This window comes from Salvelinus fontinalis, chromosome 5, assembly GCF_029448725.1.
Source record: "Salvelinus fontinalis isolate EN_2023a chromosome 5, ASM2944872v1, whole genome shotgun sequence".
NCBI classification, from domain to species: Eukaryota; Metazoa; Chordata; class Actinopteri; order Salmoniformes; family Salmonidae; genus Salvelinus; species Salvelinus fontinalis.
The window spans coordinates 45,689,938-45,701,816 of record NC_074669.1 but is presented as its reverse complement, the minus strand read 5'-3'; positions in this window follow the sequence as shown (position 1 = coordinate 45,701,816).

Sequence of the window (11,879 nt, the reverse complement as noted above, 5' to 3'; positions counted from 1 at the left end):
ATTGGCTTACGTCGATCCCGGAGCAAACATCAATTGTTCCGGAGCTAGCCAGCTGAAGAGTTCCATCAGCCACTCCTGGGCTACAATCACCTATCCGGACCCGTTTTACTGCCAATGCGGAGCCCCACCGGGCCTTCACGACTGGACTACCGACGTTATCTGCACGAGGGAGTTATCCAACTGGCCCCCCCGTTGCGACGTTACCTGAACGCCCATCTGCGGCCCGCTAACCGTTAGCTGTCTTATCGGCTACTATCTGAATAGGTCTATCGGACAATTTATTTCTTGGGTCACTATAACTATATCTATTTTTCCAATTGGATTGATCCCCTCTACCACAAGGAACCCCACTAATCTACCGACGGAAACGCACGAGGTAGCTAAAAACAGACCTCCATCCTATGCTAGCTTGCTACCGATGGCCCGGCTAGCTGTCTGAATCGCCGTTACCCCAACCAACCTCACTATTAACTGGACCCTTATGATCACTCGACTAAGCATGCCTCTCCTTAATGTCAATATGCCTTGTCCATTGCTATTCTGGTTAGTGTTTATTGGTTCATTTCGCTGTAGAGCCTCTAGCCCTGCTCATTATACCTTATCCAACCTTTCAGTTCCACCACCCACACATGCAATGACATCACCTGCTTTCAATGATGTTTCGAGAGACAATATCTCTCTCATCATCACTCAATACCTAGGTTTACCACCACACATCCTACCATACCTTTGTCTGTACATTATACCTTGAAGTTATTTTATCGCCCTCAGAAACCTCCTTTTGCTCTCTGTTCCGGGCGTTCTAGACGACCAATTCTCATCGCTTTTAGCCGTACCCTTATCCTACTCCTCCTCTGTTCTTCTGGTGATATAGAGGTGAATCCAGGCCCTGCAGTGCCTAGCTCCATCCTATTCCCCAGGCGCTCTCTTTTGATGACTTCTGTAACCGTAATAGCCTTGGTTTCATGCATGTTACCATTAGAAGCCTCCTCCCTAAGTTAGATTTATTCACTGCTTTAGCACACTCTGCCAACTCGGATGTTCTAGCCGTGTCTGAATCCTGGCTTAGGAAGACCACCAAAAATTCTGAAATCTCCATCCCTAACTACAACATTTTCAGACAAGATAGAACGGCCAAAGGGGGCGGTGTTGCAATCTACTGCAGAGATAGCCTGCAGAGTTCTGTCCTACTATCCAGGTCTGTACCCAAACAATTTGAACTTCTACTTCTCTAAAAACAAGTCTCTCACCTTTGCCACCTGCTATAGACCACCCTCTGCCCCCAGCTGTGCTCTGGACACCATATGTGAACTGATTGCCCCCCATCTATCTTCAGAGCTCATGCTGCTAGGCAACGTAAACTGGAACATGCTTAACACCCCAGCCATCCTACAATCTAAGCTTGATGCCCTCAATCTCACACAAATTATCAATGAACCTACCAGGTACCACCCCAAAGCCATAAACACGGGCACCCTCATCCTAACTAACTTGCCCTCTAAATACACCTCTGCTGTTTTCAATCAAGATCTCAGCCTCATTGCCTGCATCCGTAATGGGTCAGCGGTCAAACGACCTCCACTCATCACTGTCAAACGCTCCCTGAAACACTTCAGCGAGCAGGCCTTTCTAATCGACCTAGCCGGGGTAACCTAGAAGGATATTGACCTCATCCCGTCAGTAGAGGATGCCTGGTTATTTTTTTAAATGCCTTCCTCACCATCTTAAATAAGTATGCCCCATTCAAGAAATGTAGAACCAGGAACAGATATAGCCCTTGGTTCTCTCAAGTTTATTTTATATAGCCCTTCGTACATCAGCTAATATCTCGAAGTGCTGTACAGAAACCCAGCCTAAAACCCCAAACAGCAAGCAATGCAGGTGTAGAAGCACGGTGGCTAGGAAAAACTCCCAAGAAAGGCCAAAACCTAGGAAGAAACCTAGAGAGGAACCAGGCTATGAGGGGTGGCCAGTCCTCTTCTGGCTGTGCCGGGACCTGACTGCCCTTAACCAACACAAAAACATCCTATGGCGTTCTGCATTAGCATCGAACAGCCCCCGTGATATGCAACTTTTCAGGGAAGCTAGAAACCAATATACACAGGCAGTTAGAAAAGCCAAGGCTATCTTTTTCAAGCAAAAGTTTGCTTCCTGCAACAAACTCAAAAAAGTTCTGGGACACTGTAAAGTCCATGGAGAATAATAACAGCTCCTCCCAGCTGCCCACTGCACTGAGGATAGGAAACACTGTCACCACCGATAAATCCACTATAATTGAGAATTTCAAAAAGCATTTCTCTACGGCTGGCCATGCTTTCCACCTGGCTACCCCTACCCCGGTCAACAGCACTGCACCCCCCACAGCAACTCGCCCAAGCCTTCCCCATTTCTCCTTCTCCCAAATCCAGTCAGCTGATGTTCTGAAAGAGCTGCAAAATCTGGACCCCAACAAATCAGCCGGGCTAGACAATCTGGACCCTTTCTTTCTAAAATTATCTGCCGAAATTGTTGCAACCCCTATTACTAGCCTGTTCAACCTATCTTTCGTGTCGTCTGAGGTTCCCAAAGATTGGAAAGCAGCTGCGGTCATCCCCTTCTTCAAAGGGGGGAACACTCTTGACCCAAACTGCTACAGATCTATATCTATCCTACCCTGCCTTTCTAAGGTCTTCGAAAGCCAAGTCAACAAACAGATTACCGACCATTTCGAATCCCACCATACCTTCTCCGCTATGCAATCTGGTTTCAGAGCTGGTCATGGGTGCACCTCAGCCACGCTCAAGGTCCTAAACGATATCTTAACCGCCATCGATAGAAACAATACTGTGCAGCTGTATTCATTGACCTGGCCAAGGCTTTCGACTCTGTCAATCACCACATCCTCATCGGCAGACTCGATAGCCTTGGTTTCTCAAATGATTGCCTCGCCTGGTTCACCAACTACTTCTCTGATAGAGTTCAGTGTGTCAAATCGGAGGGCCTGTTGTCCGGGCCTCTGGAAGTCTCTATGGGGGTGCCACAGGGTTCAATTATTGGACCGACTCTCTTCTCTGTATACATCAATGATGTTACTCTTGCTGCTGGTGAGTCTCTGATCCACCTCTACGCAGATGACACCATTCTGTATACTTCTGGCTCTTCTTTGGACACTGTGTTAACAACCCTCCAGACGAGCTTCAATGCCATACAACTCTCCTTCCGTGGCCGCCAATTGCTCTTAAATACAAGTAAAACTAAATGCATGCACTTCAACCGATCGCTACCTGCACCTGCCCGCCCGTCCAACATCACTACTCTGGACGGTTCTGACGTAGAATATGTGGGCAACTACAAATACCTAGGTATCTGGTTAGACTGTAAACTCTCCTTCCAGACTCACATCAAACATCTCCCATCCAAAATTAAATATAGAATTGGCTTCCTATTTCGCAACAAAGCATCCTTCACTCATGCTGCCAAACATACCCTTGTAAAACTGACCATCCTACCGATCCTTGACGATGTCATTTACAAAATAGCCTCCAATACCCTACTCAATAAATTGGATGCAGTCTATCACAGTGCCATTCGTTTTGTCACCAAAGCCCCATATACTCCCCACCACTGCGACCTGTACGCTCTCGTTGGCTGGCCCTCGTTTCATACTCGTCGCCAAACCCACTGGCTCCAGGTCATCTACAAGACCCTGCTAGGTAAAGTCCCCCCTTATCTCACCTCACTGGTCACCATAGCAGCAGCCACCTGTAGCACGAGCTCCAACAGGTATATCTCTCTGGTCACCCCCAAAAACCAATTCTTCCTTTGGCCGCCTCTCCTTCCAGTTCTCTGCTGCCAATGACTGGAATGAACTACAAAAATCTCTGAAACTGAAAACACTTATCTCCCTCACTAGTGTCTTGTTTTGCACACTTTGTACAAAATAATAAAATGCAGTACTACAGGATATTTCTTAACGTAGCTCTTTATTAGCTAGCTATAACTGGCATGTTCACATATCGCCAACCAGGATCAAACTGACCATGACCTAACCATTTGGGTGGTCTTAACCAATCATAGCAAATTGCACGAATTGCAATGTCATACTCATGCCATAACACCAGCTAGCTAGCTGGCTAATGTTAGCTAACTTGCTAAATAGCAATTTTCGTAAATGAACTTTGACAAAAAAATATGCACAATCATTTGCCTCTACATTAACATTCCTCTCAATTGTAAATGTTTTGCTTGACTCGTTATGACATTATCATTACTTACATTAGGTTCCACCGTAATGTTTTGTCAGCCATCTTTGCTGAAGAAAGTCAACAGGGACGGGTGGCTCGCGTCAAATTCGTCATTGGAACCACTCGATATGATTGGTCATATAAAAACCTTGGGACCCAAACGCATAATGAGTGCTCTAACTCCCCCTTGTGGTGGTTTGGAGCAATGAAGCTGTGACGCTGGGTACCTCTAAGTCCCGCGGTGTAAGCTCGCAACTTTTAAAGGAGGAACCACTGTAGGTCAATAGGGATAAGTGGCTAGCTAGCCAAAAATAATATATCTGGTTAGGTAGATTATTACAATTCACATATCTAGCTGATAATTATGAAGAAAAAATGTTGCTTTGCGTATATTTTGTTTCATCTATTGTTGCCATTCTCCTGGCTGGACAAAGGTTCAGTGAATGGGGAGGTGAAGCGTGAGGTAATAAAGTAGAGGGAGTGCGAGGGCTTCTCAAATGTAATGTTTTCTGCATTCACACCACGCTCTCGTCCTCACAAGAACGAACTCAAGAGAACGTCGTCGGAGAATGCACTTGGAACATGAGACGAGCACGGTAGTATGCATATTGAGAAACACCCATGGAGTCCTTCGCTGATATGAAGAAACTGAATGAGTCCAGTGAAGATACAGATGGAAAAAGGTTGCCCATATTTTCAAGACTTGCGGTTTGATACATTTAATATTTCATTTAGGCAATTTAATGTCTACGTTTAGGCTTGGCCTATTTAGCAGGCTATTTTGCCACAAAGCAATATTTGTCAGCATAAAGCTGAGTTGCTTTGGATCAAAATAGATAAGCACCAATATTCTTTCTGATTTTGACCAAGTTAATCTGCTCATGGGTGTGTGTTCAATTACTTGTGACATTGTGGTCACAATAAAGAATTTAAACGAAATAAATCCTAGTCATAATGAATAATCAGATTTGTGTTGCAAGTAATTTTTCCAATATTTTTTTGCGATATTTTTTTTAACAATACAAAACACACATACAAACGACAACTTCACAAAAACATAACTACGCCACTGCTCAGACGCACATGCTCACGCAAACATCTCCAGCATCTCCCTCCAACACATGGCCTCTAACCACACCATTTTGTTTCTCTCTGTCACCCACTCACTTTCAACATTTAGATTTTACCTTTCCAATGTGTTAATGACAGAGGATTGGTTGATTTCCAGTTAAGAATATGTTTTCTCAAGAAAACCAATCGGGTATCACACTGCAACCTCATAAAATATCTTGAAATATGCTGACAGACAGATTAAAAGTACATTTCCATTGTAATACTTCTGACATCCAACTTTCTAACTTCACCCAGAAATTACCAGACCAAAAGCTGAGGACACAACAGCTCAGCTGACACATGACTGAAGTTTGAAATTTCTATCACAAACCTGATTTTCCCTGATGAAAATGCATCAACCCCCTACAAATATCTCAATTTATTATAACCCACATACTAATCAAAACAACCTTAAAATAAGTAATGATGTACCAGTCAGAAGTTGACATATCTACTCATTTTGTCACATTGTATAAATGATTGGAGACAGGCGCAGGAATACGTAGTATGAGGTTTAAATACTCAACCCAAAAATACAACATGCTATGAAAAGGCACGGGGATGAAGCCCAAAACAATCATGTATACAACAGGGATGTAACCCAAACAAAAGAGTGAGGTTAAACCTTTAATAAATACACAGGACGAGATCAGTAATAACGAGTACACAATACACGCGGCACGAAAGCCAAAACAACAAAGCACAGGTACTCACAAGACCAATGGACAAGACAATGGTGAACAGAGGTCACATATATACAACTACTAATCAGGGGAAATGGGAACCAGGTGCGCGTAATGAAACAGTTTAGAGACGCCAGTGACGCAGACCTCCAGAACTGGTGCACGGAATGAGTAGCAGTACCGGGGAAATGCATGACACGTTCAAGGGTGTTTCTTAATTTTTACCATTTTCTATATTGTAGAAATAGTGAAGCTATTAAAATTATGAAATAACACAAATGGAATCATGTAGTAACCAAAAAAAAGTGTTAAATAAAAATATATTTTATATTCTTCAAAGTAGCCACCCTTTGCCTTGATGACAGCTTTGCACTCTCTTGAAATTCTCTTAACCAGCTTCACTAGGAATGCTTTTTCAACAGTCTTGAAGCAGTTCCCACATTTGCTGAGCACTTGTTGGCTGCTTTTCCTTAACTCTGCGGTCCAACTCATCCCAAACCATTTCATTTGGGTTGAGGTTGGGTGACTGTGGAGGCCAGGTCATCTGATGCACCACTCCATCACTCTACTTCTTGGTCAAATAGCCCTTACACAGCCTGAAGGTGTGTTGGATCATTGTCCTCTTGAAAAACAAATGATAGTCCCACTAAGTGTAAACGAGATGGGATGGCGTATCGCTGCAGAATGCTGTGGTAGCCATGCTGGTGAAGTGTGCATTGAATTTTAAATAAATCACTGACAGTGTCACCAGCAAAGCACACCATCACACCTCCTCCTCTATGCTTCACGGTGGGAACCACACATGCAGAGATCCTCCGTTCACCTACTCTGCGTCTCACAAAGACACGGTGGTTGGAAATAAAAATCTAAATTATGGACTTATCAGACCAAAGGACAGATTTCCACTGATCTAATGTCCATTGCTTGTGTTTCTTGGACTAAGCAAGTCTCTTCTTATTATTGGTGTCCTTTAGTAGTAGTTTCTTTGCAGCGATTCGACCATGAAGGCCTGAATCACGCAGTCTCCTCTGAACAGTTGATATTGAGATGTGTCTGTTACTTGAACTCTGAGAAGCATTTATTTGAGATGCAATCTGAGGTGCAGTTAACTCTAATGTATTTATCCTCTGCAGCAGAGATAACTCTGGGTCTTCCTTTCCTGTGGCAGTCCTCATGGGAGCCAGTTTCATCATAGCGCTTGATGGTTTTTGCGACTGCACTTGAAGAAACGTTCAAAGTTCTTGAAATTTTCCGCATTGACTGACCTTCATGTCTTAAAGTAATGATGGACAGTCATTTCTCTTTGCTTATTTTAGCTGTTCTTGACATAATATGGACTCTGTATTTTACCAAATAGGGCTATCTTCTGTATACCGCCTCTACCTTGTCACAACGCAACTGACTGGCTTATTGGGAATAATGAAACATTGTCTACAAAATGTTTTTTGTTTTTTTAATACAGTATAGTCCTACTTTCAGTGGTAGCCTATGCACTTCCATGCAAAATATCAATTGTCTGTTCACCCGTTAAAATCTACTGTTATGTTATAAACTCGCGCTCCCTTTCGGATGCAAAAACTTATAATAGAGAAAAAAACTTATAATAGCCAATCTAATAGGCGCAATTAAATGAGAATGCCATGGTTGTTGTATGGCTACTTTGGTAATATGATCTCATCATGGTCAGAAAAGGTGCACATTTATTCTGCAATGATCATGGAAATGAAATAAATAACAGAAAATAGATGCAGTTCAATGGACAAATCGGGGAGAACGCTACCTGCCCGAACTCATAGTGCCAAGGTGGAGGAAGCATAATGGTCTGTCGCTGTTTTTCATGGTTCGGGCTAGGCCCCGTAGTTCCAGTGAACGGAAATGTTAACGCTTCAGAATACAATGAAATTCTAGACAATTCTGTGCTTCCAACTTTGTGGAAACAGTTTGGGGAAGGCCCTTTCCTGTTTCAGCATGACAATGCACAAAGCGAGATCCATACAGAAAATTGGTTTGTCGAGATCGCTGTAGAAGAGCTTGACTAGCCTGCACAGAGCCCTGACCTCAACCCCATCGAACACCTTTGAGATGAATTGGAACGTTGACTGCGAGCCAGGCCTAATCGCCCAACAACAATCGCCCAAATACAAATAGTCCGGGTAGCCATTTGATTAGCTGTTCAGGAGTCATATGGCTTGGGGGTAGAAGCTGTTGAGAAGCCTTTTGGACCTAGACTTGGTGTTCTGGCACCGCTTGCCGTGCTGTAGCAGAGAGAAAAATCTATGACTAGGGTGGCTGGAGTCTTTGACAGTTTGTCGGGCCTTCCTCTGACACCGCCTGGTATAGAGGTCCTGAATGGCAGGAAGCTTGACCCCAGTGATGTACTGGGCCGTACGCACTACCCTCTGTAGTACCTTGCGGTCAGAGGCCGAGCAGTTGCCATACCAAGCAGTGATGCAACCAGTCAGGATGCTCTCGATGGTGCAGCTGTAAAACCTTTTGAGGATTTGAGGACCTATGCCAAATCTTTTCAGTCTCCCGAGGGGGAATAGGTTTTGTCGTGCCCTCTTCACTACTGTCTTGGTGTGCTTGGACCATGATAGTTTGTTGGTAAAGTGGACACCAAGGAACTTGAAGCTCTCAATCTGCTCTGTCGATGAGAATGGGGGAGTGCTCGGTCCTCCTTTTACTGTAGTTTATAATCATCTCCTTTGTCTTGATCACGTTGAGGGAGAGGTTGTTGTCCTTGCACCACACGGCCAGGTCTCTGACCTCCTCCCTATAGGCTGTCTCATTGTTGTCGGGGATCAGGCCTACCACTGTTGTGTCATCAGCAAATTTAATGGTGTTGGAGTCGTGCCTGGCCAGGCCATGCAGTCATGAGTGAACAAGGAGTACAGGAGGGGCCTGAGCACGCACCCCTGAGCACCCCCTGTGTTAATAGAATAGGGAATGGATCGTGTCAGTTCTATACATTGCATTTGGGTCTGCAACATGCTCCAGTTCACTAGCAGTGGAATATGGCATTCACTCAGACAGCAGATGTCTGCATTGAACTCATTTACTTGGAATGACCCTGTGATCGATGTTGGAGAAACACTGCTCTTAACAATGTGGACATGATGTGACATACCCACATTTTGAATCACATGTGGCTTGACAGTCCATCTATGCAGTTTGAAGTCACCATTTGTTGGCCTATTGACATTGATGTAAGTCAGTGTTTGGCCCTGGGCCGTATTCACAGAGCATCTCAGAGTAGGTGTGCTGATCTAGGATCAGATCTGCCCCTGTCCATATAACCTTATTCATTATGATCTAAATGGCTAAACTGATTCTAGATCAGCACTCATACTCCTACTGTTCCTGGAGGGCTGTATTTACATGGCAAGTGTCTCCAATTACATTTTCAACCTATCCTTGACCCAGTCTGTAATACCTACGTTTCAAGCAGACCACCATAGTCCCTGTGGAGAGCCGAGCACGCCCCATCCACATCAACAGGGAGTAAATGTCATGAGTCAGTAAAAAGAGAATCCACTTTTACAGAGTTATCCAAGCATCAAATTAATCCTTTACCTTAGGTGGTCTGTAGTGAACAAGGCAAGGTGTAATAAATGATACTTATGAATCTTGTTTTAATGGTTGTTAATATTTGGCAGTGGCCTTTGCCCTGAGGTGGTGATGGTGATTTATATGTATGTCATACTCTATACCTGATATGTAATCTATTCAGTGTTTTTCCTGATGGAAATATGTAGATATTCTCTCGATGGTTTCGAGGTTGTGTGAATATACTAACTAAACCAACCACCATAAAGGTAGTCTATCTAGCAAGCTTTTATGCAAGCCTTTTTTAACCCAGACTTTTTAACCCAGTTCATTTAGACTAGATTTGCCTATAGTTTTCAGCATGATCGAATGTATTTGAGTGTTTGCCTGGCAGAGAATACTTTTTTTTCTCTTTCAACCGCAAATAATATTATTTTTTTGGAATTTCGAAATTCCTTATCATAACCGGTCTACATTGTAAGTTTTTAAAGACAAACCCATTTATTTTTACACTTTTTAAAATTATTACAAATAATATACACTGAGTGTACAAAACATTGAGAACACCTGCTCTTTCCAAGACATAGACTGACCAGGTGAATCCAGGTGAAAGCTATCCCTTATTGATGTTACTTGTTAAATCCACTTCAATCAGTATAGATGAAGGGGAGGAGACAGGTTAAAGAAGGATTTTTAAGCCTTGAGACAATTGAGACATGGATTGTGTATGTGTGTCATTCAGAGGGTGAATAGGCAAGACAAAATATATTAGTGCCTTTGAACGGGGTATGGTAATAGTTGCCAGGCGCACCGGTTTGAGTGTGTCAAGAACTGCAATGCTGATGGGTGTTTCACGCTCAACAATTTCCTGTGTGTATCAACAATGGTGCACCACCCAAAGGACATTTGGGAAGCATTGGAGTCAACATGGGCCAGCATCTCTGTTGAACGCTTTTGACACCTTGTAGAGTCCACGCCCCAAAGAATTGAGGCTGTTCTGAGGGCAAAGAGGGGTGTAAATCAATATTAGGATGGTGTTCCTAATGTTTTGTACACTCAGTGTAAATAACAAAAAATGCTATAGGCCTACATGGCAAACCATTTCTCTCCATTGATTGTACTTTGGTGTTTATTCTCAAGCCTTACGTGTCACACTATTTTACAAATTGCATGATACCTAGTAATTAGTCATCATTGTCATAGTGTGCTCATTTTATTCGTAACTTTTTAGGTGGAAGCGATTTGTATCCATAGCTGTAAAAGTCATACTTAACTGGTTTTGGCAGAGTCAATAGCCTACTGTTAGTAAATATCATCAGCTGTGAATGTCTTTATCCTTATCTCAGAGGTCTGTAATGGGGGAGTGTGTGATTTAACCAGTGATTTAGGCTTCCAGTAAAAAGCATGTTTCAGATGTTGATTGCCCTTTGGAGTTGTGTCATTTAATCTTTCTCAGTTCAGAAGTTATTTAGCCTTGGGAAAACTAGCACGGCACAAAGAACGGGTATATTATAACTTTTGATGTGGAGTTCTCATTACCATCTTCATACTAAATTAGCCCATGTACATTCCAAAAGTTTGATATGTTAGAATGTTAAAGAGAGCAAGTACATTAGTGTCTAGTTTGAGAAACAGATACCTCACAAGCCCTTATCTGGCAGCTGTATTAAATAGTACCGGCAAAACACCAGTCTCAACGTCAACAGTGAAGAGGCGACTCCGGGATGCTTGTTCCTCTGTCCAGTGTCTGTGTTCTTTTGCCCATCTTAATCTTTTCTTTTCAATGGCCAGTCTGAGACATGGCTTTTTCTTTCCAACTCTCCCTAGAAAGCCAGCATCCCGGAGTCGCCTCTTCACTGTTGATGTTGAGACTGGTGTTTTGCTGGTACTATTTAATGACACTCTCATGTGCTTGTCCTCTGGCTCAGTTGTGCACCGGGGCCTCCCACTCCTCTTTCTATACTGGTTAGAGACAGTTTGCGCTGCACACCTGAAGAGGGGTTATTGCCATATAATAACCAGATATTGTTACCCCATAGATTTTTCCAAAAAGCTAGATGGGAAGAACAAGCATGAGTCTCTTGTAGAAAGTAAAAGACTGCATTAAACCGTTTGCAATACAGGAAAATGCCTTACGTTTGAGTAGATCACAAAAACATTAATTGAACAAAGAGATAAAGACATAAACTTCAACCAACAACCTTGTTATGGTAATATAAGCTTTTCCTAAGGATATGAAACTCAAAAGGATTTCCATCCCACTTAAACCCCCCCCCCCCCCCCAACAGAAAAAAATACTGGTCATAAAGTTACC